Raw genomic sequence first — 27,660 nt, forward strand, 5'->3', positions numbered from 1 at the left:
TTCCAGGGGCTCAGCACCCCGCCCCGAGCCGGGCGAGAAGGGTGGCAGGCCTGAGTTTGGAGTCGGCGTCAGTGCCTAGAGGCCTCAGCGCAGCGGGGCTGCGAGCCGGAGAGTCCCTCAGACAGGTCTAAAGGTTAATAGAGCAATCACAGGGCCCTATTACCGCGTAAAAATAACCCATCGATTACCGCAGCCTTCAGCTCCAGATAACAGCCGGCCGGTGGCTCTCAAGCTTTCGGTTAAACACCCCCCACCCGCCAAAGGTCGTGTTTCTATCCCAAGCGCAGGTTTCTCAAGCCAGATTGGAGGGGTCGGGAGGGGACCAGGATACCTCCCTGCAAGAAACCTGTGCGCCTCCGACGTAAGGGTACTAGGCGAGACCCGCTTCCGCAGTCGGTAATCGGTCTTGGATTCCCGGCCTGCGCAAGGGCGATCCGAGCGCCGAGAACCAGGCTAGGATTAGGGGCTGGCTGGAAGGAAACCCCCAAAGGGATCGTGGCCAACTCGTGGGGATTCTCAGGAAAATCCCGGAGGAAGGACTGAGCGCGGCTGCGCGGGGAAGTCTCTTCCCTGAGCGAAAGGTGCGGAGATCTAGAGGGGCTCAGGCGAAAGAGAGAAAACTGAGGTGCCCAGCAGAGGGGCGGAAGGGCTGCGAGCTGGCTGGGTGAACCGACGCCGCTCCCTGGGCTGCTGCCCGCCGGGTCCCTTCGCGCCCCGGAAGCTGAGGGTGGCGTGCTAGGTGTCGGTCCCTTCTCCAGCTTCCCCCAACTCCTCGCCAGCGCCTGGCAGAGTTTGGTGCTGCAGATCCCAGGCCTGGGAACTCAAGAGGGGTGGGGGTGGGGGCGGAGGAGGGTCCTGGGGATCCCCGAGGCTGGACCTGGGAAAAGGCGCTTTCGCGGGGACACTCCGACCAGCGCACTTTCAGATGCAGCCGAGAAGGGTGCAGGGCCCCTGCGCTCTTTGAAACGGGTCCTCCTTCCCACTGGAGTGAGCGAGAAAGCCACGAAGAAAAAGGCCTGCGTCAGGGGCCTACGAGGGCTTTCTCAGGAGTTGAAAGGCTGAGCTCAGCCGAGCAGGAAGCTGCGTCGGCATCTCCCTTCTCCCTGGAAATTTGTGGCTCCAGCGATGCCCCAAGTCTCAGAGCTGCCTCCCGTCCGCGCGACCCCCAGAGGGCGAAAAGGAATGAACCTGGAGACTGGACCTTGGAGCTTAGCATCTGGCGGAGCGGCCATCTGGGCGTCCTCCCCAAAGCCAAGGACACGGCCACTCCCACGCAGGCTACCTCCACAGTGCCGGGTCGGCCGCGGCGCTAGAGCGCGTGCTGAGGGTCGCATTAGCCCGGTAACCGGCGGGGGGCCTCGCCCCACTCCCCCAACTCCCAGTCTCCAGTGCAATGGAGGGGTCACTTAGCAGTCCCTGCTGTATGTGGCTGTTGTGAGACCCCTGATGGAAGAGCCTGATTTTTCTAAGCGCTTGATTTCGAGGCAGCCGGGATTCACTAGGGGGCCGCTCCAGGCATGGCCTGCGATAGACCTCCTTTACCAACCCCCACACCCCCCCCACACCTCACCACCCCCAACCCCCAACCCCCGGGCTCTCCTGTGTGCTGAAGCCCAGGAGTCCATGAAAGATTCCTTGCTTCTACGAAGGCTACTGGGACCGAGAATTTTGTGTCGATGTATTCTATGTGCTCCCACCTTTGGGCCCAGCGCCCCAAGTTTCTTCCCAAAGGGCCCAGCTCAAGGACAGTCCAGAGGGTGGTTGGCGAGCCGCCCACTCTTTTAGGGTGTTTCTTTTTCCCTCGCTCCCTCCCTCCTTCCTTCGCTCGCCCCCTCCCTCCCTTGGGCGAGGCGGGAGCCGCTGGGGCCGGCTCGCCGTTGCCAGGAGCAGAGAGCATTTCAAGGCCTCGCTGGCCCGCGGGCTGGAGGAGGTTTATCGGCTGCCGCTAAGTTCCCAGGCTTCTCCCACGTTCAGGAGGCCGCTAGGAAGGGGGGTCGGGGGAAGGGGGCGGTTGTGCTTGGAGGTTCGGACTCCTGGCTATTTTTAAGGAGAAGGCTCTGAATTGGCCTGGGATATGGCCCAACCCCATTCACGTCCTCTTTCCGCTTTTCTTTCCCATAGACTGCAAGGAAAATGTAATACTGTGAAATTCTTTGACCTCTTTTACTAGGAGTCTGGGTCTAATGAAGAGTCAAGTGGTGAGATTTTTAGAGAAATAAGAATTACTAAAATGTGCTTTACGCTTAAAAAAAAAAATCTCCAGGACACAAGAATAAGATGCATTTTCTTGCTCCATTAAGACCTCTGGGACTTGAGCCGGTCCATACCTTAGAGACAGGTTTGTAGGCAGGACACGTTGGACAAAGGGATCGGAACTCTAGTTCCCTGAAAAAAGAAGTTAATAAGCAGTGGACGATGGGATTCACAGTGACACCAGCGAGGGTCTCTCCGTGTGGGGTTCTCCGGATTTCCTGGTGGGACCGGAGTGGGCTTGCTTTAAGCCGAGCGCAAGGCGGTGCCACAATCTCGGTTCTGGCTGGTGCAGTCGTTGGGGACCCCGCGGAAATCAGCCTCGGCGGCCGCCAGCCCTAAAAACTAACGACGCCGGAAAGAACAGTGGGCCCCCAAAGTCTTCTAATCAAGAAACTCGCAAAGAGAACCAGGGAGGAGACCGGAAAAGTCACCCCTCGTCCTGTGTAACGAATTCCTTCGAGGTGTGGACGATACTCTGCGAGTCTGTGCACAAGGACTCTGGGCAGACGGGCAAAGGGACCCGCGCTGAAGCGTTTTCCGGCTCGAGTCCCCTCACCGCCCTCCAATTGCCCCGCGGGGCCTCGCGCTGCGGGCGATTCCTTCTCCCTCTCCGACAGTCGGTCCTCACTCGCGGAGCCCGCACTGAAAACAGCGCAACCCTCCGCAAGTGGAGCACCGAGGACCAGCGTGTGGAGCAGGGCCATCCCCGTGGACGGAAAAATGCAGAACGAATTAAGCTAGTAGACCTTCTTTCCCTCCCGAACCCTGTGCCTTGGCACTGGGAATTCTTGGTGGGAGGGGGGCATAGAGACCCTCGCCCCCTTCCTAAGGGTACAGTGCTCTGCACCCCGGAAAGGAATTACCAGCCTCGAGGCCGGCAGACGTGCGAGGAGAAGGCAGCTCGGCTTCTTAATTGTCAAACTTGTAAAAATACTACCCGGTGTTGCAAGGCGAAGCCATGCTCTCAGTCACAGACCGCAAACGCTTCCTCCTGCTTCCGGCCCTGAGGACTAGAGTTTTTGGCACATCCTACCATATTTTAGAGTCATTTCCAGATTACAGAACACTTTCGAATTCCTTTTTTTTTTTTCCCCCTTCGAGGAAACAACAGCATCGCTGTGCTAGAGGCAGAGAGATTCCCGTCCTCGAACAAACGGGAACTCAGAGACCCAGAGCGGTTAAGACCCTTGTTGGAGGTAGCAAAGCCAGTGCTCTCTGAAGTAGGTCTCAAATCTAGATTTCTGAGTCTTAATTCTTTTATTTATTCTACTTAATAGAGAAGGAAATGGCAACCCACTCCAGTATTCTTGCCTAGAGAATCCCAGGGACAGAGGAGCCTGGTGGGCTGCCGTCTATGGGGTCGCACAGAGTTGGACACAACTGAAGCGACTTAGCACCAGCAGCATTCTATTTAATATCGAGTTTCTACAACGAAATGCTTTAAAAAAAAAAAACAACCCTCGTTTTGCTTTTCAAATATTTCTAAATTTCATTGAATATGTCTCACATTTAAAAATTAAAATCAAGGTTAAATAAAACAGCTCCTGTCTCATAATCTAAGAGCCCGTGGGAAGGGAAAGAAAGGCTAAAAGGAGTCTCTACGTTTTCATTAATTTCGGGAAGGATGCCAAAAGTTTTTTGAATGGGGAGAGTGATCCTCAGGTCCCGGGGCAGCAGAGGCCAGAACTGAAACCCGGTCCAGGCGCCCGCAAGTCCCGGCTTTGCCGCCAGCGGGGCGCGGAGCGCGGAGCACCGGGCGCCCTGCGGCCAGGCTGACGCCCTCTCATGCCTCCTCTTCCTTCTCCCAGCCTGGCTCCCTCTCCCCTTCCTCACAGAGGACTTCGGTGGGGGTTGGGGCTGGAGGCAAGGGAACAGTCGCTAGCGCTAGCGGAAGCTTCTGGCACCCACTGCCCTGGCTGCCCTGAGCCTGCAGAGTCTTTGAGTTGACTGGAGGGGCCCTACTCTTTGGGACCTAAGCTGCCACCTCTGGGCTCTCTCTTGGTGATGTGGGCACCATTCTTTCACTTGTGGACTCTCCCTCCCTCCTCCTCTATCAGGGACTATTGAAGTTGCAGCGCTGGCTGTGCCCAGTGCAGCGGAAGAGCACAGTAAATGTTCCTGGAATACAAAAAACGTGAATTAGCTTAATCCCTAGGCCTTCTGTTCCCCACAGTTAGAAATTAGTGTATCTGTGGTTGCTTGTACACACCCCTTCCTCCCCCACACATGCCAGAATGCAGGATGTATGAGGGCAGCAGGGGCTGGCACATAGTAGCTGCCCAGTAAATGTTTGTTGAATGATTACAACTACAAAAGGAATTGCTAATGGAATCTCTCAGGGTTGCTGGGAATTGGACCACTGAACACTGTCTCAAAAGGGAGTGAATCTCTTGGCATACAGTAGGTGCTCAGTCACCGCCATTTCTCTAAGTAGAACCCTGAGGCCCAGGCCAGACACGGGGAGAGGAAGGCCCACTCTGAGTCTCTGGGGAGTGTTAATCTGTGCAGCTGCCTACAAATTTCCCACCCAAATCTAGGCTGCCTCTAAGGACCAAGGACTCTGGGGTCTGCAGGAAGAAGGGATTTCCAGGTGCAGTCAGGATTTTAGAGGTTGAGTTCTGCTAGGAACCGGGTTAGGCGTTGAGCCTACAGCGATTGGAGCCGGGAGCTGCCAGGCTCCTTGGGACAAAGGCCGACAAGCGATGCCAGGTGTATTGTCTCCCGGTAGGGAGGGTGGAGGGCGTGGACCCCTACATTTTGGAAAGCTGGAGGGACCATGTCAGTTAGTAGGACCAAGAAAAAAAGTGAGGGAGGAATGGAGAGAGACAGAAACAAGAGGAAGCTGAGACCAAAGAAGGCAGGCAGAAAGGACAGAGAAAAGACTGGCTTGAGAGCCCAGAGGGGCTTCCCCAGAGACTCAGCAGGGGACAGGATTCGTTCCATCCTTAGACAATTCATTCATCCAGTCATTCATCCTATTTTTACTGAGCACCTACTCGGTGCCAGGAGCTTTCTGTGCTGCTGGGAGTCAACATAGAACAAAATAGAGAAAAATTCCGCCTGGGAAGCTTACATTCTATAAGAGGAAGACAGAGAAGAAGTAAGTCAAATACAGAGTATTAGGCCGTGTGGAGTGTTAGGGGAAAAAAACAGCTGGGAAAGGACTGGCAGAGGGCAGAGAGTAACAGAGACCCCAGAAAAGAGGGGGTGTCGACAGGAGAGGGAAACACAGACTCAGAGAAAGAAGAGACAGGAGTCAAGAGACCAGGCGACAGAAACAGAGAGTGAGACCCCCAGGGAGAGGGGAGGCCAAGGAGAGAACTGGGAAGGAAAGGCCAGGGCTGCCGGATGGAGGAGAGGGGACCCCGCAGGGTGACTTCAATTCCAAATCGTGCCCCCACCACCACTCGTGACCCGTTCCCAGGAGGGCAGCGGGCAGTGACCGGGATCCAGCGCCTGGAGAGCTGCCAGTCCAATACCCCGACATGCATATCGGGACCTGTGGGGCCACCGGAGAGGCGGTGTTTCAAGCGCCAGCCTGGGCCGGTTTCCGCACAGGCCTCCCCCTGCACCCTTCCCGGGGCCACTGAGCCCTAGGTGACCCCGGAGCTGGAGAAGACGCCCAGGCAGGCGCCGCGACGTGGCGGCAGAGCGAGAGACAGGAAAGTGTCAAGGAAGCACGAAGCTCAAGTGCAAAAACAGCATCTCCTCCCTGCCCCCCATTCCCTGGAAATCTCTCCGCCCTGGGCAGGCGGCTCCCAGAGCCGAGGCCACAGGGCTGAGCTGAGCGGACCTGGGGGCTGGTGGCTGGAAGCCCTGTGATCCTGCACGTGGGGGAGGAGCCTCTCTGCCCAGGCCTGGGCTTCCCTGTAATGGACCCAAAGTTAGATCAGAGGCCACCACTCCTCAATGGCAGCAGGTGCCTGAAGAGAGTGGGCTGCTCTCTCTCACACACCCCTGGGCACTTGGAGATAATTATTTATTGTTGTTGTTGTTTAGTCACTCAGTTGTGTCCAACACTTTGCGACCCCATGGACTGCAACACGCCAGGCTTCCCTGTCCTTCATCATCTCCTATAGCTTGCTCAAATTCATGTCCATTGAGTCAATGATGCCATCCAACCATTTTGACCTCTGTCATTCCCTTTTCCCCATGCCCTCAGTCTTTCCTAGCATCAGAGTCTTTTCTAATGAGTCAGCTCTTGGCATCTGGCGGCCAGAGTATTGGTTATTTATTAATTATTTGTAAATGATTGGTTTCTTGCAACAGCAGAAGAAGGAAGTGGAAGGCATGGAGCTTCCCCACAGCTCGACCTACCTATTTTGGTCAAAAGAGTATTTGTTGTATTTTGACCTGAGTGAAGAGAAAGACTGGAAGATCCCTGATGTTCCATTTCTCTAGGCTAGTTTCAACTTCCCTGTTGTGCATTCTCCTGCATCCGCCTGTTTGACTGAAAGACAAGGGTGCTCTACCTTTAAAGTCTTTCTTCCACAGCCCAAGCCCTTTGTAGCAGAGGTGCTAATCAACAGCAAGATGCCAAAGCGCCAGAAACTAAAGGGGGGAAATAGACAGGCAAGGGTCCAAATGAAATGGAATAATCAGCACCTAGCTGGGGAAGAGTTGGCAGGGTTTTGCTCTGGGAGGTGGAGAGCCCAACCCCAGGAGCCTCTGCACACAGAGCCTGTCTCCCCGCTCCCATCTCATACCACCGCTCACAGAGGCTGGAATCTTTCCCCTGTGAGGGCAAGAATCTTTGCACCTCTACCCCAGGAAGTCTCTGGAGATGCCGTTCCCATTGCCCACACACTTCTTGGTGTGGGGTAAGGATGGGATGGAGGGTTGACACATAAGACACAGCCTTATGTGACAAGAGCAATCAAATTCTCCTTCACTAGGTGAGTAATTGGTCTTTATTCCTCTTCAAAAGCCCTGAACTCTCATTCTCTTTCCTCTTCTCTTCCTTCCCAACCTCCCTACCTCTACATACTGTGACATCCCCTCCCCAGACTCCCTGAACATGGCTGCTCAGCAGATGAATTATTTGCGACCAGCCTCAGGATAAGACAAGCTCAATGTAAGTTGTGTTTTAACCTATAAAAGAGGATTGCTGGCATCTTTAAACTTACAGTTGTATTCATAATTGTCCCAAACTGGAAGCCACAGAAATGATCCTCAACTGGAAAATAGATACATGGAGGGACATCCATGCAAGGGAATACGACTCAGGAACAAAAAAGAATGAACTACAAATACACCCGACAACATGAAAAAATGTCAAGTGCCCTAGGGTTGCATCAAAGAGGTGGAACTCAAAAGACTAAATGAACCCATTTATCTGACATTGTCACAAAGGCAAAACCGTAGGGATAGCAAAGAGAGGTTGGCAGGGGCAGGAGGGTGGAGGAGGGGCGACAGCAAAGGGGGAGGAGGAAATTTGGGGGTGTGTTGGAACTAGTCTATGTCTTGATTGTAGTGGTGGTTACACCATTTGTATATTTGACAAAACTGTACACTAAAAAGGGTGAATTTACTGTATGTAAGTTTTACCTCAATAAATCAGAAAGAGGGGATTTGAAAAAGTATCTTTGAAAAACCAGGGGGTTGAAAAGTATTTCTGGGGCAAGATAAAATTCTTCTCCCTGTTCTCTCTGTCTCCACACACACACACACACACACACACATCTCCAGTCTTTAGTGAGACTTCACATCCCTGGTACATGTTTCACTCCCACCTAAGATACTTCAGAAAAGTGATTTATATACAGAAGACAGCCTTGCATGTCTTCTTTTGGCCCTCCTTATTTCAGGAAGAATGGTTGTTCTCTCATCCTGACAGTCCCCGGACCATGTAGCAGAAGCTCAGAAATTGCTAAGTCACTTTCAGTCACATTGCTGCTCCCCAAGGCAACCAGCTGGCAGGAAATGAAGGGTGGAGGGACCCAGCTGGCCAGAACCTAGTCAATCAGGAGACTGGATTTTCTCCGGCTGGTCCCATGAAGTAAGAGTAAGCCAAAGTGTGCCCTTGAGAGCATGAGTTTGCCCCCAAGAAGAGAACTGTATTTCCCTTTCCATTGGGTGAAACATGACCTTTTCTGTAAATGATCATATTCAACCCTCACAACAGTTCTGCAGGATAAGTTGTTCTGACTCTGATTCTTATATCAATTTTCATTACATTCAGCTGCAGTTCATGACCTGCCTGTGGAAGGGCTACCATGTAGGTAGATAGTAACCAGAAAAAAGTGCACATTATTCCAGATAAAATTACACTTTTTACCTGTATCTACAGAAATCATGGTCTAGTGGACATCACAAGCCAGCCCAAAGCCACTGACTACCTGGACCATAGGATGGCTCTGATGCCTTTCCCGCTCAACAAAAGTGGTGTGAGTGTGTGTGCATTCATTTCTACCCCTTCCAAGAGTTGCTGATATCATTGTTTCTAACTCCAATCAAACGAATGCTAACATTAACAGACACCCATTGGTCTTTGGCTTTAATCTCATCCTGTTCACTCGAAATAAAAAATTAATAGCACCAACAATCACAAAACACCACCATCTACAAAGACAGAACAAAACCCCACAAAATACTGTTTCCTGTTAGAAATAAAGCCAACAGATTGGCTCTGTCGATTTTTCTTATTCTCCTCCCCATCCTTTGAAAGCTTGCTAATTTGGCAGTGGAAGATCCAAAAGGTGGGAAGGAAAGGGAAGAAGTAAAAAGCATGCAGGAAGCCACAACTGGGAGAGCCTGTGACCGTAGCATCCTGGGGGGAAAAAAACTCGGGGCCAAGAGAGATTTGATCCTACTGGCAGGCAACCTTGAGTAAATCAAGAGTCAGTCTCTGTCTCTCCTGAAATGAGACAAAACACTGTAATCTGAGAGTTCTTTCAGCTTCAGTGTCCACTGAACTTGTATTACTTGGATTCCCTTACAAGAATTGCAATTTACATAGCAAACATGTATTTAATGCTTGCTGTATGCCATGCATCAGGCAAACTTTGGCGATCTAAGGATGAACACAAGTCTCCACCTCCAAACTGGTTCAGACCAGTGAGGAAAAAGAACCCTGCAAACAGGTAACGGAAAAGTGCTGCAACAGAGAAATTAGAAGAGAAACCACCTTAATGCTTGGAGGGGCGGAGAGTGGGGGAGTAGGTGGGAAGAGGAAGTAAATAATTCAAGGAACTCTATTATTTTTATATGTAGGTGCCCCCCGCCACGCCCATACATTTGCCTCATTCACTCTTCTCTTTCTAGACCTCAGCACGCGCGCACTCACACGCGTGTACACACACACGCACGCACACACACGCAGGAGGCGATCTGACTTCGGGGTAAGAGATTGTGTCGACCTTGTAGAGTTCATGCACTAGCGGGCACACCGAGAACCTACAACACGCAGGACTTCGTTCAATCCACATATTTGATGACAATCTTGCATATGGATCGTGGGTCCCGCCCAGTGCCCAAGTGGCCGGCGCGTGGGCTGGGAATCCGGGGTCAGGAGACCTAGGCTGTCGTTTTCATCGCCACCAGGTTGCGTGACCTCAGGCATGCCTGCTTCCCATTCTGTCTCAGTTTCCTCATCTGTGATATGGGCGGGCTGTGTTAGATCATTTCTAAGCTCCCTTGTGGCTCTTTAAAAACAAATGAGCATGTCCCCCTGAAATTAAGAACTGGAATAAAGTCAAATATTTGTTGATGGATAGAAAACTGCTTCCGAGCTGCGCGGGGCTGTGGAGTCGCCACGTGGAGTCGGTCCAGCTCCTCGGTGACCGCTGGACTTTCCTGTCCCGCTCTCCTGAAGGGCCGTCGGCTCCTGGCCCGCGCCCGCCCCCCGCGCCGGGTGCCCTGCGCCTCGGGCCGCGCGGGCGGGTGATGGATGGCCGCGGAGCCGGCGGCCTGTCAGGCCTTATTGATGAGGTGCGCGCCGACAGCCGCCGCGTAACCCGAGGCGGCGGGCGGCGAGCGCGGGGCGGCAGGCGGGCGCAGACTCTGCGGCGCTCGGGGTCAGCCCCCGGCCGGCCGCCCCCGCCCCGCGGCGCGCCCCGGATCGGCTCCGCGGAGGGGGCGGCGGGCGCTGAAACACTTCCCCAGCCCGGCGCCCGGTGCGCGGCCCAGCTTCCTCCAGGCTGTGGCCCAGCTTCCCGCCCCCGCTCCCCCGCGCCACTTCCCCCTGGCCGACATCGCAGCCTCCTGGGCGGAGGTCCCGCGCCCGGACCTCGGCTCTAACCCGGCAGCCGCGGTCCGTGCCAGGGTCAGAGCCCGGAGCCCGCCCTCTCCAGCCGCGCGCCGGGGGAGAGGAGCGCCTTTCCCAGCGGAGGGGCCGCGTAGTATCTCTGGCTACACAGCTCAGGACGGGAATCGTCAGTTTCTCGGGTATCACTCACGCCCGCGCGAGCGCAGCAAAATCAGGACCCCGGCGCACATTCCATTTGAGTTCATCGAATTTTTACATAATGATAGAAACCAAGACAGGTAGATAAATGAAAGTCAGTGCACCTACATGTAAAGACGGTACGTTTCCAGCTTGGAATCCGCCCCCCTTCCATTTTTGTACATTTCGACTGAACTGAACTGAATGTTTCAATTGCGCTTTTATAATAGCGAATACACTTTACTCGCTTGAAAAAATACGATCCACCTTAGTTCACGCGCAACCTCAAGCTCACTCTCCCGTTTCCACCCTCCTCCATCTTGCTTTTGGTCAGTTTTCCTTCCCATTGTCTTTCAGACCAGAAAAGCGGGCACTCTGACCTCCTGACAGGTTTTGTAACTAGGGCAAGTTGTCTTCTTCCTCTGACTTTCTACTGAAAGCCCCCAGGGTCACCTTCTCTGTTGGAGACACTCCTGTGGGGGGAGGGGCCATGCTCATAGCACCTGCAAAGCACTTTCGGTGAGAACTGAAGGAGTAAGTCAGCCCTGGAGACAACTTAACAGGAAGTGCTAAAGGGCTCAGATTTTTCTTTTGTCTCCCCCCACCCCGCCCCGCCCCGCCCCTCACCCCAGTCTGAGTTGAGGGCTAGCTCTGACAAGTAAGGGCCTTCACTCTACGTTAGATGTGACCTAAGAACTGGGAACAGGTAGCCTTTTCTTTGTGACATAGTAGGGAGAGTGGGAGGAGGCAGTGTGGCCCAAGAGACTCACAGCAAAAAGCAGCCTTGGCCAGGGAGTCGGATCTAGGTTTCAGGTGTCTGGTGGAAACGCATTGATTTGGAGTTGGAAGTTTTGGGTTCTAATCCTGACTCTGCAGGACCACAGGCAAATCGCTTCTTTGCGCTTTAGTTTTCTGTCTGTAAGTAGCAGAGGCTGGATCCTTTCCTACATCAACACTTTGTGACTCTAAAGCTCCCCAGGTGGACATCTCCAAATGGTGCCATTCTGTCCTTCTAAAGGTTCTATAACAAGGGGCTCGCTGCTGGTCCCACACAGAGGGAGGGTAGGAACACCAGACCTTTAAGTCTGAACTCAATTTTAGCCACAGATAATGAATGTGTTCAGTGAGAAACCCAAAATGTCTATATCATAGACATCTGCATGTCTATGATAGAAGGCTCAGACTGCAGACAAAACTTCCATTTCCTAGACAAACGTTTATTGAGTAACAGCTACCACTGGGCACTTACTATATCCAGGCATGGTGCCAACAACGTGGGACAGATTGACTATCTCATTTATCTAGGCAATCACTTTATTCTCCCATTTTACAGATGAAGAAACTGAGACACAGCACTATTAAATAACTTGCCTAGCTTACTAGCTGACAGCGCCAAGATTTACAAGCAGGTAGTTTGATTCCAGAACCCAAATGCTGCTACTGTGAGCAAAGCATTGGTACTGTGAGGGATGAAAAAGGGAAAAAACATGAGCTTTAACCTCACATTGTTGTTTTTTAGTGGCTAAGTCGTGTCCAACTCTTTTGTGACTCCACAGACCAGATTCTTCTGTCCATGGAATTTCCCAGGCAATAATACGGAAGTGGGTTGCCATTTCTTACTCCAGGGGATCTTCCCAGGGATTGAACCCATGTCTCCTGCATTGGCAGGTGAATGAAAATCCATTTTTAAAGACTTCAATTCCCAGAATCGATCCCTTCCCCCCTCCTTTTCCAGATTTTACCACATTAGTTCCTTTTAATCTCTCCACATGTCTGCCTGTCTCCATAACCCTCTCCCAAATTTCAGCTTTATCAAGGGCAGAAATCCTATTTGGTATTTCTGTATTTGCCATAGCTTCTAATATGTAATAGATGTTTTTAAAAGTTTGTTGAATTGAGCTCAGAAAATGGAAGCTTTCAATTTGTCTTCACACAGTATAAACCCCTATCGTTTATGACTGAAGATGATGTACCATGTTACATGCGAGCTAAGTCACTTCAGTCACGTCCGACTCTTTGCGACCCCATGGACTGTAGTCCACCAGGCTCTTCTGTCCATGGGGATTCTCCAGGGAAGAAAAGTGGAGTAGGTTGCCATGCCCTCCTTCAGGGGATCTTCCTGACCCAGGGATTGAACCCGTGTCTCCTGTGCCCCCTGCACCGCAGGCAGATTCTTCACTGCTGAGCCACCGGTGGGATACGGCAAAACGTGTGCTGTGGTCCCTTCCATTGTGCAAACACAGAAAAGCTCACATGCAGAAGATGCCTAATGAGGCCTCACAAGCATCTTAGCCTGAGTGCCCCTATTGTGGGAGTGACTATGACCCATGTACCTTTGGTCTCTTATTTTGACATTGACACTGATATGGAGAGCTGGAGTTGCAAGGGGCCTTGGGGATTCTGGTCCAATCCACTCATTCAATAGATGAGGCGATTAGGACCCAGAAAAGGGCGACAGGCTTGTGCAGAGTCACACAGCTATTTAGTGGCAGAGCCAGTATTAGAGCTGGCCGTACCCTATTCTTCCATTTCAATATGCTGCTGTAGGAACTGATAGCTCCCCTCTATAAATCTGAATCCCAAGGCCAAGCTTTCCTCACCCTGATGCTATCACCAGGGTGAGAGGATTAGCGATAAGGCACACTGAGCTCTGGGGTAGCCAGAGTACATGGTGAGTCCCGCCACCCCCACGCTTTGCAGGAAGGTGAAGATGGTGACCAGGCTCAGCCCCGGTGGGGGTGGGCGGGGGAACAAGGCTGCAGTAAAGGGTCTCAGGGAGTCAGAGACATTCAAAACAACAGTCATTCCTTGCACCTCCTAGACAGAGGATAAACCAAGCCAAAAGGGGCACTGGGTACATAATATGTTTCTGGACAATGGCTTTCAATTATCCTCATTAAACATTCCAGCCTTCAAAATGAAATAAGATAGCAAAGTTGTGGGCAGGTTGAGAGGTATAATAGACAGGGTCCTGGGCTAGGTCCTTGTCATGACCCTTATTGTTTCATGGGATGATCCCATGTCCCAGTTTATGCCCCCCACGTCCTGCGTAATTATTTGTAATACACACTTCACTCATCATTTCACATATATTGAATGGTCACCTTTTGCCACTTGGACTCTCTGAGCTTTGGTTCCTCATCTACAAATTAAAGTTTGATGTTGTTGTGCTCAGTCGCTCAGTCATGTCTGACTCTGTGACCCCATGGACTGTGGCCCACCAGGCTCCTCTGTCCATGGCAAGAATACTGGAGTGGGTTGCCATTTCCTCCTCCAGGGGATCTTCCTGATCCAGGCATAGAACCCATGTCTCCTGTGTCTCCTGCATCAGCAAGAGAATTCTTTACCACAACCACCAGGAAAGTCCCATAAATTAAAGGATTTTGAGTAAATATCTTGGAAAATGCTTCCATTTTGTGAGAGTGGGGCTCCAAGAGGAGCCTCACAGTATCTTTTGTCTGGGCAGCGAGAGCAAAGTCACTATGGATCTGTGACTGCCCTGTTATTATGTCAATAACCTCAAGGCTCACCCTTGGGGTACTGGGATTGACTTTTAGAAAATAATAAAGTAAGCCAGTCCTCCTGAAGAACAATGTGAGAATTCATTAGAGCTCACCTTCCAAATAAGCAAATCAACTGTTAATTTTACTCATCATCAGCATATGTTACAAATATTCTAACATCTGTTCACATCCTAGGGGACCCCCTCCATCTCTTCACCAGGTTGTTTGTATTTAACATGGAGCTGAGTGGAGGAAATGTGGTTTTTTGATTCCTTCTTAACTGGGGCAGTCAATTCACAGCCTTTTTTTTTTTTCTGCCCGTGATGGTTGCCAGCACTGTGCTTATGATAAAGAAGTGTTTTTGGGGACAAGGTTGTGCAAGGACACCTCCTCAGTCTGCTGCTTGTTGCGGCTTCCCCAGCAGTCAGGGCAGTCTCCCTTTCCTCATTTATACCCACTAACTGAGGTTCGAGTGTGTGTGTGTGTTTTATTTTGCCACTTTATTAAGCGTAAAAGGTCCTTGATGGCTGGAATAGTATTTAATCATTCTCCATACCTTCCACAGTGCCCTGCATTCAGTAGGTGCTCAATACACACTCCAAAGGATGAATTAAGACGGGATGCATCTGGAAGCGAAATATGGAAGTCTGTACCACAAAAGTGTCTATTTGTGAAATGCACAAATTTCTTTCACTTTTTTCACATTTCAGGAGACCTGGGGGCCAAGCCACATTATAAATGATGGCTTCCTGAACCACTTTATTTTCACTGTTTTGATCTCCCATGTGTGGGGGCTCTTAAACTGCTATTTGCTTCACTTTATAACTTGCACCTTGGAGAGGCTGGATGATAAATGAGAGATGAATAATTCCTTATTGCTACTTATCTGTTGAATCTATAAACTAGTGTCAGCATTTACTCAGTTGGGTTTAAAGCTATGCCTGGTATACTTATTAACCTGCTTAAAATAAGCCATAAAAATGGGCTTGGTAGGAAATTGTTTTAACTAATTTTTAAAAATGACATTGGTCATTTCCCACCAACTTGTGGGGTGACCTTTGGCAAATCACTTAACCTCCCTGAGCCTCACCTGTAAAATGAAAGGGAGGGGGTAGTTAAATAAGCTTTAAGAAACTTGCAGCTCTGTCATTCCTTGATTTCCAGATTTTCAGATGAGTAAATTAAGGGATCCTGATGAGATCTTTTACAAATCAGTTCATACAGACCATCTCAGGAGTCCTTGGCATACTCCTGGAGGGTGGAGGAGGCAGCACGAGCTAGATATAGCAGGGCATTTTGAATTTTATTCTGTTACTTATTAGCGATGTGACCTTTGGCAATGCAACATCTCCAAGTCTCAGTTTCCTCACCTATAAAACGGGCATAATACTATTAATATCCACACTGATTGCCCCAGGGAGCAATCAAACGTGAGGATCAAATGTGATATGTACATGAAAGGACTCCAATAAATGCTACTCCTTGTCCCCAATTTACAAATCGGGCAATCGATTGAGGCAGTTTGTTTAATCAGTTTGTAGTGGGGTCAAGGGAAGTCTTGTTTGACCTCTCTCATTCTGTTTTGATTACATGTGGAAATTATTTTAAAATTATATAGAGGTTGACTACTTAAGGATACTTCCCTGGGGTCAGTGTGTATTCAAGAAAATCTTGCCTGATGAGACATTTATGAGAATGCTAAATGGCACAGTCATAAGAAAATCAGCCTGTATCTACTGGCCCACAGATCTAGGAAATCCTCGTTAATAGAAAAATAAAGCATTTTGTAAAGGCTTTGGAAATATGCATGCTTCGTAACTCTGGTTGTCCTTACTACTTCTTATACCCCTTGCTTTGGGATGTATCCTGGCCAGGTGGAGGGTACATATGGTCTGTCCAAGGCTTAAGTTTGTTCCCTTCCGAGACAAGGGAAATCAGTGGTTGATAACGATTTTGTTGTAGAGAATTCAGTTAGCAAAGATGTCTAGAATGTGCTCCTGTGAGATCAGTCTTTAAGACATCACCTACTACCATGACTGTGCAGTGAAGGGGGCCTGCAAATGCAGCGTAAAGATAAATATGGTGCCTTACTAGAGCCCTGCTTGCCTCACAGATGGAGCAGGATGGACAGAAACTCACTCCAGTTTACAAAAAACTTAAATTCTGCAGTTCTACCAAAATTCTATTCCTATGCCTTTATTACCAAACCAACCAACCAACCAACCAATCAAAGGCTGACCTCAAAGTTAAACAAACAAACAAAAAGTATAGAGCTTGGAGAGAGAGGATAGGAGTGGTATTTTAAATCTCTATCCCCTACTGTATTCAGACTCCAATGTTTAAAATTTGCTTGTTTATTCCACAATTAATATCAATGAAATCAGCCTTCAGCTCCATGCTACTTTTATCTTCTGTTGACCCAATATGTTATATTAAATTAAAAATCTCAGTACAAGACCTTTGAAGGCTCTCTGAGTTCATGATGGGATTTTGTTTCCATTTATTTGTGTTACCACTTTCCCTCGCAACCCCATCACACAATGCACATATAAAGTAGAAGGAAGGCAGCCTTCTTCTTTATAAACTGTTACTTAATCCTCTACAAATTAAAACTATTTCACTAGATACTTGTAATTTATTTTGTCCTACATTGCATTCTCAGTGGTTAACTTCCTTGCTTTCACAGAGGTCTTCCCTTCTGAAAACCCTCTCCGGTTTTTGGGCCAACACTAAATGTCTGCCTTCCCTCCTCCTCTTCTCCTGGGTCTGAATAAGCAGCTTTTATTTGCAGTTGGACCAGCACCTGGCCTCACATTCCAGCACATCCTTCTGCCAGCAAAGGGAGTTTTGAGAAGAGGAAAAAGTTACAAGAACTTAGACTGTTGTTTTCAATTTCAGAAACACTCAAGGTTGCAAGTGAAATTCTGAGACAATCTGGATGACTTTGAAAAGATTTTCTAAAGGAGGAGGGGGAATCTGTGTGGAAAAATCACTCCCACCAAGTATAAACGTCTCTAGAGTCCAGGACTGTTTTTGGAATTTGAGTCCATTGAGTTTTGGAAACTTTAAATTCTCCAAAATGAATAAGTGTTTGTCATAAGCACTATAGTCATGAAATCTTAGGAAGCAAGAGAATTGGTCTTGGAGCTGACCAATTATCCCCACCCCTCTCAAATAATTTCTTTTTCTAGTTTCAAGGAAACAGGAGCTCATTGTAGTTCATTTGGAAAACACAAATGAGTATAACACAGGAAAACACAACCTATCCTTAACCACATCACCTAGAAAGAAAAACAGAGAACATTAATATTCTCCATCTATCTAATTCTCTCTCCCCTCCACCCCACTCAGCCAGTTTCACACTGTATAAAGTATTCCATAATCTGCTTTTTATTCTTTTATAATCTTCTTTTTATTCTTTAAAAATATATTATGAGATTTCCCATGAGTTAAATATTTTAAGAAAAAATAGTTTGATGGCTACATTATGGATTTTGCACAGTTTATGTAACTTATTTTTCAGAGTTTATATTATTTTCTATTTTTCACTAAACTAAATATATGTTTGAAGGGTCCTTGTCAAGTTCACACAAATATTGGAAAGCAAAGCATCTTGTAAACCTCTGATTATTTCCTTGGAGTAAATTGCTACTACTGGAAAAAGTGGGTCAAAAAATATGAATATTTGTGGTGTTTTGGATACATATTGTTAAATTGCCTTTCAGAAAGGCTGCACCTAAAATTCCCACCAGCAACACTCCATTTTGGGTGAGATAATTTTAAAAGATAGTTATCAATTTTAGAGAAAATGTCTACCCATTAGTAGACAAATTTAACTATTAAATGTTTTGAAGTTACAGGTTAAGAAACAAACAAAACCAAACCCACAAGGGATATTGATGCTAATGAACTACATTATGGAGATTATTTTAGGGACTGGGAGAGGTCCTCTCTGCCCTCTAACGTCTGTGAAGATTTCAAAAGACAAGAAACAGAAGCACAGAAATGGTAAGTAATTTGCCCAAGACAACATAGCCAGTGGGGGCTTCCCAAGTGGCTCAATTCTAAAGAATCTGACTGCCAATGCAGGAGACGTGGGTGTGGGCTCGATCCCTGAATTGGGGAGATCCCTGGAGAAGGAAATGGCAACCCACTCCAGTATTTCTGCCTGGAGAATCCCATGGACAGAAGAACCTGGTGGGCTACAGACCGTGAGGGTGCAAAGAGTTGAACACAACTTAGCCAGTAAGCAGTGGGGGTGGGATTCAAATCACATTATTCTAACAGCCTAAATTCTCACACTCACCCAGTGACAGTGCGCACCTAGTTTCTCATCAGTTCTAAAGTTTCCAGAATGTTCTCTGTGATGAGGTCATTGTTCAGAAGTTGCCTTTTGTAACTTTGAAGTTTTTAAACAGCAAATGACAACAATCTCTTTACTAATGAGGGGGTATTTTATCTTTGAAGAAGGTGGTATCCTCCAGTACTGAGAAGCACATTCATGTATCTTATTTCTAGAATATGCCAGAAACAGAAGTGAAATCATTTGCTCCAGGTCACCCAGCTTGTAGGTAGTTGTGTTGAGACAAAAATCCAAGCTCTGAAGATTCTTTGGCTACTGCTGACCCAGCAGCAAATACCCACTATGGGAGGGGGAGGCAGGCCAGCTGGACTAAGGCCCTTAATGCCCAAGCATTACCTGGGGGTTAGTATCCTGTACTTGCAGATTCCATTCCCAGGGCAAGTCTGAAAGGAAGGTAGCCCAGCTCGTTAGCAGGACACCTGGGGGTTCACAGTAGCTGGAGGGGCTTAGCATCCTGAGCTTAGGTGAAGGCAGGCAGAGGCTGATTTCTCCCAGAACAGACTTTCCAGTCCTGGGAGCCACATTCAAGCCCACGCAGGCCTCGTTGCCCGCCTTCTGAGGAGGGGATTCCTGCATTGAATGGTAGGCTGGACCGGATAACCCCTGAGGCCCTTGCAACTCCCTGTGTTTCTGATTTGTGTGTTTTAGGGGAAAGAAGTGAGCAGTCACAGGGCTGGAATAGTTGATTTAGGGTTCCGCCTCTGTCGCCAGCATAGCCCTCGTCTTGGGCAAATAATTCAACCTGTCAGAACGAAGCACAATGCCTGGCAGAGAGAAGCTTTGTAAATGTTTGCCGAATGACTGAATGAAAGAATGGGTGGATGGATTTAGGTCTCCCAGGTCCTGGGAATCCTGGTGAAAATTGGAATCTGACAGTGCCCTGCAATTGGGGTGGAGTATGAATGAGACATTGTGAAGTGTACACTGAACTGCCTAAGATAAAACGTATAATACTCCAAACCCAAAGGGATCCTAATTCGTCCTTACACTGATAATGGGTAAATTGTAATTTACCAGCATCGGAAGCACACCAAGCAAGGGTGAATTGTGAGTCCACACAAACTCTGCTTCACCAGTTCCCCCCACCCCCCACCCACACCCCATCCAGGCTCCAATGGGCCAGCTCAGCGCCTCCTAGTCCTGGTGGGGCACGCCAGCCCCATCCCTCCTTCCTCCCCCGCCCCAGATAAATGTCGAGGTCTAATGGATTGTTCATGCTGCTGTCCAGATTAGATAGCTGGCCCCTTCGTTATCGCAGCTGGAGCAAACCCGAGCGGCCACCATGCTGAGAGCTTTCTAAGGCAGCCCCGTGCCAAGCCCGGGAAACGACAGGCCCAGGAGAGCTGACAAATCCCTGTGGCTTCCAGGCTGTCTCCTCCTAGAACTTCTTCTCAGAACTTGCCCTGAACCCTAACTCCTGCCGCTACTCCCATAGCATTTTAGGAAGCAGGTATCCGATGTGCTCTGTAGCTACTATCTGCTGAATTCTAGCGAGAAGTTCTAAGACTGGTAGATTCTGCTTGTCAAATTTCCAGAAGCTAGGAACACTTTGAACACCTTTCCCATGCACTCCACTCCCCCTCCCTTCAATTAATACTAGAAAGAGATTTTTGCAGTAACAGGGTGACCAGTAGGGTAGTAGTTTTCCTAATTTTTGTTGTTTTTGAATCATTGCAGAGGAAGCATAGCTTCCTCTATGTTTTCTGACCTCCACTCTGAATTCCCTGTGATCAAGTTTTATCTGTTAATGATTTTGTTTCTTTAGAGTTTCCTTGTTAAAGTTTCTTGAAGTAATAAACCTCAACACATTTTCCCCTGGTATGAGCTATCTTTTCGTGATCTCCAGTCATTTTCTGAAAATGAAAAGGATCTATTATTAATCAGCACTCTTACAGGAAACTACATTTTCAAGTAGGCTCTAACAACAAATTCGGCAGAAAACATATAATAAATGCTCAAAATAATGACTTATCTACAAGGAGAGACTAATTGTTCTATCATTATTACACTGGAACTACTCTGATATAACAGAAAGCAAACAAAATCTTAGCTGATGAACAACTGAAAGTTATCTATTTATACCATATCAGTTTCCTGCTAAATCTTTGGAGTTAGTGGAAAGCCATAATAAATCGTGTGGTAGGACAAATCAACTGGCTCAGTAGTAAATGTTTCTACAACATTAAAAAACAACAATATCAACACCACTGCATCATGATTTGAGAGAATCAATCTTGTTAGACGTCCACCTAGAAGCTGGAAAATAATTTGTAGGGTGCTATTTAATTAGAGGTGGGAATTTAAGAAATTCCTTAAAGGCGAGAAAAACTGCTACCATGTAGTTTAACATTCATGAATTAAAATAAGTCGCGAACAGGAAGGCCCCTGATTCATCCAACAGGACATCATCGGGTAATTTCTGGGTGGGAACTGGACACCCGAATTAATAAAAACGAATTTATCATAAGGAGTAAGGGTCTCGGGCTGGGATGAGGAAAGATCAAGCCAGACCCAGAGGAAAATTTAAAGGCGGAGCGTTTAAGTTAAGAAGACAATATTAAACGAATAAAGAAAATCCCTAAGAACGACGATTGGCGTGGATGAGGGAGACATTACACCTCTCAGTAGCTAAAGAAAAAGCACCAGCCATTCCAACCCCAGCCCCACGTCGACACCCGCCCACGTCTCACTGGACCCCGGCCCCCCCTCTCCCCGCCCTCACCTCCAAGCGGGCTTTGCAGCCTCTGCCCCCGAGTTTAGAGACGGGTCGTATGGGAAGGATCTGCCAGGAGTTTTTATCCAAGACTAGGAGGAGGTTCGCTGGGGAACAGTCGAGTTTGGGGAGCGGGCTGAGAAGTGATTAAAACACTGCCCCCCCCCCAAAAAAAAAATCCGCGTGCCCAGGCCCGGGAACCCTTTATCCTTCGTAAGTTCCAAGTCCAGAAGCTGCGCAAAATCTACCTCCAGCCCCCGCGCGGGAAGGGAACGTGCCTGAAATACTACGGCTCTTTGAGCCGGGCTGAGCGAGACTCCCTGAACCCGGTGTCCGTGGCCACTAAGCCTTCGAGCCCGGGGTGTTTGCCATTCATTTCCTTCCCAGATCCCATAACCCTCCAAACCCGGCCCAAGAAATGACTGATCCAGTGCCATTCGGAGTCTGCGGAGGTTCGCTGCGACCCTCGACCCTGGGGATAGGGGATCCTCCATACGGGATGTTGAGATGCAGAACAGCCTAACTGGGGAGTTGTGTGTAAGAATAACCTTTCTGATTAAACTCCTACAGTGATTCTTGGACTGTTTAGGAACCTCACAGGGCAGTCGCGACCGGAAAGACACCAGGGGGACGGGGCTGCACTACAAGCCTTGCTATTCCGACCATGGGGGCAACGGCGTCTGGGGCCGCTAGAGCTCAGCTCACAGGGGGAGAAGCGGAGGAGGCAGGCAAAGTTAGCACACCTACTCCTGCCCGCCACCTAACCCGTACAGCGCCCCACCCCCGCCCCCGCCATGAGTGCGTCCTGAATCCTGCATCCCCAGACCCCTAAAGGGGTCTCCCTTGCAGAGGGCAGCTAGGGCGGCGTTCTGATCAGCGCCACACTCAGGCCCGAGGTCACACGACTGACCGCGCCTGCGGCCTGGGCTTTCTCGCCTACCAGCCCTGCTGCGCTCAGAAAGTTCGGTTGCGCGGGGTTCCCAGGGCCTAAGACCCGACCCTGGAGACCTCGGACTCGACACCCATCCGAGGTGGCCTGGCCTACATAGCACCACAGTAGCTGAAATAAGTTCAAACCAAACCAGCTTCGGCCGCGCCAGGAATGCGAATAAGTTGGACCCCGCAGCCTCGTGGGCCAAGCGTGGGAGAGTGGAAAGAACTCAAGGCGGGTGGTGTTTATTTGCGGAAATCCGTCGGTTCTAGGCGCTGTGTCAGCCGGGATCCTGCGAGCCTCCAGGGGAGCCCCCTCCACCACCAGCAGCAGCAGCTCATCGCGCATCTGCTCTCGTCCGGGCTTTGCACTAGACTGCTCAGCGGGAGGGACCAGATCGCGGCTGTTAACTACCCCAATCGCTGGTCCAGGCTTCCGTGCACCGGTTTTCCGCAGGGCTGCGTACTTATCCGGGCTCTTTCCTGGGAAGACCTTCTCTGATGACGAGGAGTGACTTAGCAACCGGTTTGAGTCCCTTTGCGGGGAACCCTGGCGACGTGATGTAACTTTGGGCAGAATAACTACTTCCAATCTTTCTTCTCGCCACGCGAGGAGTGGGAGAAACAAGAACTATATGTAAAAGGAATTTGTAAACTTTTAAACGCCATACAAAAGGGATTAAAATGGATGACTAATGATGAACACTGTCATCCTTCTCCTAGTTTCTCTCGTTTTGGGACAATTCCCTGGCTTTTACAAGCATCCCAGAAGTTTTATTGAGTGTTCTCATTATTTGAGCGTCTCCACCTCACCCCTCCTCCGTTTCTTTAAAAAAAAAAATTGTTCCTCCCGCCCCCCAAACTTTTCGTTTCCTTCTTCAAACTCTCGGCGAAGTTACGATTGATCGCTGGGGATCCGATTTACTTTTCAAGGTCGCCGCCTTCACTGCCGGTCAGGGGGCCGCGCCCGCGGGGATCCACCCAGCCGGGCCGCCCGACTCCCTCCTGTGGGCCGCGCGCCCCGCACCGCGGCCCAGTCTCGGCCCCGCGCGCCCCACGCCGGCGCCCGGACCCGGACCTCCTCGGTCCTCCGTTCCTTTCCATTTCGCTGACAGCCTCAAGACTGCTTGTCTTCCCTTCCCGCCCCTGTCCTTCCCGACCCTCCGCCAGAGCCTGACGCCGCCTGGTTTATTGACCTTAGATCGGCTTCGGGGCTTTATCAGACCCGGCGGGGGCGTCCCGCGGCGCAGGCCCGGCGGGCGGGGCGCCCACCCTCCGCCTTGCCCAGTGGTGCGACGGGAGCCCCTTTTAAGCTTTTTCTGGAAAGCTTTCTTTGCCATCCCTAAGTCTAAGTCGGAGAATTTAAAGAAAAATCGTCCGAATTCGCGTGATCCCGGAAAAAGCCGAAGCAGAGCCCTCCCCGTGCTAGTTTTTTTTTCCTGTGTTGCCCTCCCCTTTATCCAGACAGTTCAGGTGAAAGTGCCTCCCCACCCCACCCCCAATTATTCGGATAATTGTCTCAAATCTCCACTTGGTGCTGTGTTTAGACAGCTGGAGATTGATAGCTTGAATTTCTTCAGTCTCTGCGCTGCCCCAACCCTAAACCCCCTCCTTTCTACTGTCCCCAGCGCTAAACCATCTCTGCACTTACACATGCTGAACTACAATTTTCCGCCCCATAAATCACTTGGCAAATATAACAAAGCATTAGAAAGTCATTTGAAATGGATATTTTATTGGGCTTGAGAAATAAAACTGGATAAAGAGCAACTTATTAATATTTCCTCAGTACCAACCACAGGAAACTGAGATTCTCACCTCCCTGCCAATTGAATTCACAAATGCAAAGTCACTTTCAGGAATGAATTCTTTAGAAGAAACAGGATATGTCTGTTTTGCTACAAATGAACTCTAATGAATTATGTTTAAAAAGTTTATAAAGCAGGACTTTTATATATCCTTTTATGCTAGGCTTATTTATTCAAATAAGACTAACAGACATAAACAAGCAAACAAAAACCAACACATTACTACTAATAATAAAAAAATCAATTTTGTGATGATAAATCATGGGATTCTAGTAGCCTTTCACAGTAAGATTTTCATTCAATTCAGAGGGGTACTTTCTTGATTTTGCCGAGCTAAAAACCTCTCAAATTCCCTTAATTTTGGAGAAAACACAAAAGCCCGAGAATAAAAACCTTTGAGGGGAATGGGGAAGGTGAAGGAACTCAGAGTTGGGCAGGGGAAAGATAAGTCAGGCAGAACTTTTGAACCACCTGGCTGAAAGACTGCGAGAGGGAAACAGGAAAAGTTTCCCTTCTCCTCTTTGCAGAGCTAATATTTGTAGTAACTGTACAGACACCAAGAGACTTTGCACTAACTCCTTCCCAGTTCCCGAAGAACGCTGCTTAGTCCTTGAAAGGCTACAGAGTTAAAATCTGCCATTATCTATTTCCAACTTTTGGGCCAGCGGAAAAAGTTCAACCTGCCTGGTTTCAAACCCCACAGAGCCTTCATTTTTAAGCACTGATTTGTCATTCTCAACTGTGCCCTCTCAGAGCTATCCCTCTGTCTTAGCCACTGTATCTCCTTTTCTCAGCTACTAATAAGATCCAAAGCTCATTTGTCCAAGGAATGGGTTTATAGGGAGCAGAGGTAATTTTGATGTGTTTGCAAAAACCATATGCAACCAAACTCTTGCAAGTACAAACTGAACTCAGAAAAGAAAAGCGTGATCATTGAGGTACACCTGCAAGACCCACCCTCACCCCCTCCTTCCCATCACAATTCTGGCTCCAGAATTAACGAAAAATTAAACCGGACACCAAGTCTGGTTGACTTTTGACCTGTTAATAAGTAAAGAAAATGATCAGATCCTGAAGGCCGTGAGGCCTGTTCACTAACTCACCAAAGAAACCAACAAAAAATGCCAGTGAGATTTTTTCTGCCCCGAAAGCATCCTGGGCAAGTCTGATCTGGGTCAGGGAGGATTCTCCTAAGCTTTCCAACCAGGTTCTCAAGACAGAGTATCCACAGCGGGGACTCCAGGGGAAAGAAAGGCCATTGGGTGTGTTGGAGGAAGCAGAGGCAAGGGGCCCAGGGGCAACTGGTCCAATCACTTGATATTTTTGCACGGTGCATATTCTTTTTTTTTTTTTTTTTCTTGAGAGACTGCTCATCCCCATCAACTTCTGATTGTTCAAGCAGGAAGCCGAATCAGGAAATGAGAAACTAAAATGCCACCCGATTGTAAGAAAGAGAAACCGATAAAATGAACCAGAGAGCGAAAGTGGGAAAGGAAGCCTTGCCTCTGTGACTTGGCCTGCAAAGAATCTCATCCTTCCTGTCCCCAAGGCCCAAGAGCCCTGTGCACCCTCACTCCACACTGGCTGGTCCTCTCCCTGACCTCCTCCCCCCACCTACCGCCTCTCTTCCAGCCTCTCTGCTCCTGGCCCTCCCGACTCCCTCGGTGCATCTCCTGCTCTGCCCTGGTGAAGGGGTCACCAAGGGGGCCAGGTGGGGACTCACCCGGAGCAGAAGCGATGTTCCTGCAGCTCCTCGAAGCGTCCTTCAGTCCTGGGGACTCCAGGCTGTTCTCAGCGGGTGGGAGGGAGGCGTTGTGAGCTGTCTCCCAGCTCCCTCAGAGCTCCCAGCTTTCCCCTCGGAATTAGATAACAGGAAAAATAGATAAGAGAAGTGGTTCATTAATTCAGCAAGCCTTTTTTTTTTTTTTTGGTATGTGTGCAAGTGGAAGGAAACCCTCCTAGGAACTGAAGCCCTAGTTGGACATTAAAAAAATAATAGTCAGTGTTCACATGGTTCCAGAGATGCTTTTGAAAGTTCGCCTGCTCAGAAGGACCAGAGATCAACAGGAAAGAAACGGAAGGAATCACTGTTCTTGGGGAGAAATGCTGATTCAGAGCATGGCTCCTCTACCCCAAGTCCCTCTCAGACTCTAGTCTTGTCCTTCTGAGCGGGGAGGGCTGCCCTGTGGTATTTGGTTGGTTTGTGCAGTCGTCCTCTGAGGGCAGGAGTAATAATAACAGCAGTACAATTCTTCCCAGCATGGCAATTAAAAAAAAAATAAGATCTTCAAAGCACTTGCTCTGTAGCATTTTCTGGACTCCTCAGGATAGGATCAGGGAGGCAGATTACATAATAATAAGAGATAATTGAGACAACTGAGCTCAGAGAAGTTAGGAACATGCCTGTGGTCCAGTCACACAGCAAGGAAGGGGATGGAGCCCATATAAAGAACAGATCAATTGACTCCTATTTTGGGGGGCTCTAAAATCACTGCAGATGGTGATTGCAGCCATGAAATTAAAAGACACTTGCTCCTTGGAAGAAAAGTTATGACCAACCTAGACAGCATATTAAAAAGCAGAGACGTTACTTTGCCAACAAAGGTCTGTCTAGTCAAAGCTATGGTTTTTCCAGTGGTCATGTATGGATGTGAGAGTTGGACTATAAAGAAAGCTGAGCGCCAAAGAATTGATGCTTTTGAAGTGTGGTGTTGGAGAAGACTCTTGAGAGTCACTTAGACAGCAAAGAGATCCAACCAGTCCACCCTTTTTTTTTAAATATAAATTTATTTATTTTAATTGGAGGCTAATTACAATATTGTATTGGTTTTGCCATACATTGACATGAATCCGCCATGGGTGTACATGTGTTCCCCATCCTGAATCCCCCTCCTACCTCCCTCCCCTAACCAGTCCATCCTAAAGGAAATCAGTCCTGAATATTCATTGGAAGGACTGATGCTGAAGCTGAAACTCCAGTACTTTGCCCACCTGATGTGAATAACTGACTCATTGGAAAAGACCCTGATGTGGAAAAGATTGAAGGTGGGAGGAGAAGGGGACAACAAAGGATGAGATGGTTGGATGGCATCACCGACTCAATGGACGTGAATTTGAGCAGGCTCCGGGAGTTGGTGATGGACAGGGAAGCCTGGTGTGTTGCAGTCCATGGTGTCGCAAAGAGTTGAACACAACTGAATCCAGTAATAAAGAAATCAATGGGTTCTTAAAACTGAAAGAGACCTCAGAATTCAGTCTCTTTCACAAAGCAGAAATTCCCTGTGATGTGATTAGCTGCACTCTAATTGAATACCCTTGGTGATGGGGAGCTCATCCCTTTACAGTGCATGGAGGTACAGCTCTCCTGGCCACCACACTTACCTATCCCCCAGGTGACCCAGAATTGCGGGCTATGCCAGGCACACAGAAAGAGACAGGAAGAGGCAGTTGCAGCATGATTTGAGGAACCAGGCAAACCAGGTCTCTCGACAGGTCTGTTGTGGAGTTCTCTCCTGTCACGTCTGGCATTGTTTAGGGTAAGTTTCTCCTGTGGAGTCAGTGTCCCCCAAAGGCAATTCTTAATAATAATAAGAAGAAACAGAATGCCTTTATATTTTTAACATATTTCCCTCTTCCCAGTCTCCAGAATTCTTACAACAATCTCTGCAAGGAAAGGAAAGAACAAGTTATAAGTAATACAAGTTATT

General features: G+C 48.9%; 1 protein-coding gene across 1 annotated transcript in view; it reads right to left on the reverse strand.

Moving 5' to 3' along the window:
- Positions 1–25,822, reverse strand: part of GATA4 (GATA binding protein 4) — a 79,036-nt gene extending 53,214 nt beyond the window's left edge. Inside the window, exon 1 of the mRNA XM_044939693.2 lies at positions 25,677–25,822. The gene's annotated coding sequence lies outside the window, so the exon portion shown is untranslated. The remainder of the gene's footprint in view (positions 1–25,676) is intronic.
- Positions 25,823–27,660: the final 1,838 nt, after the last annotated feature.

This window comes from Bubalus bubalis, chromosome 3 (assembly GCF_019923935.1).
Source record: "Bubalus bubalis isolate 160015118507 breed Murrah chromosome 3, NDDB_SH_1, whole genome shotgun sequence".
NCBI classification, from domain to species: Eukaryota; Metazoa; Chordata; class Mammalia; order Artiodactyla; family Bovidae; genus Bubalus; species Bubalus bubalis.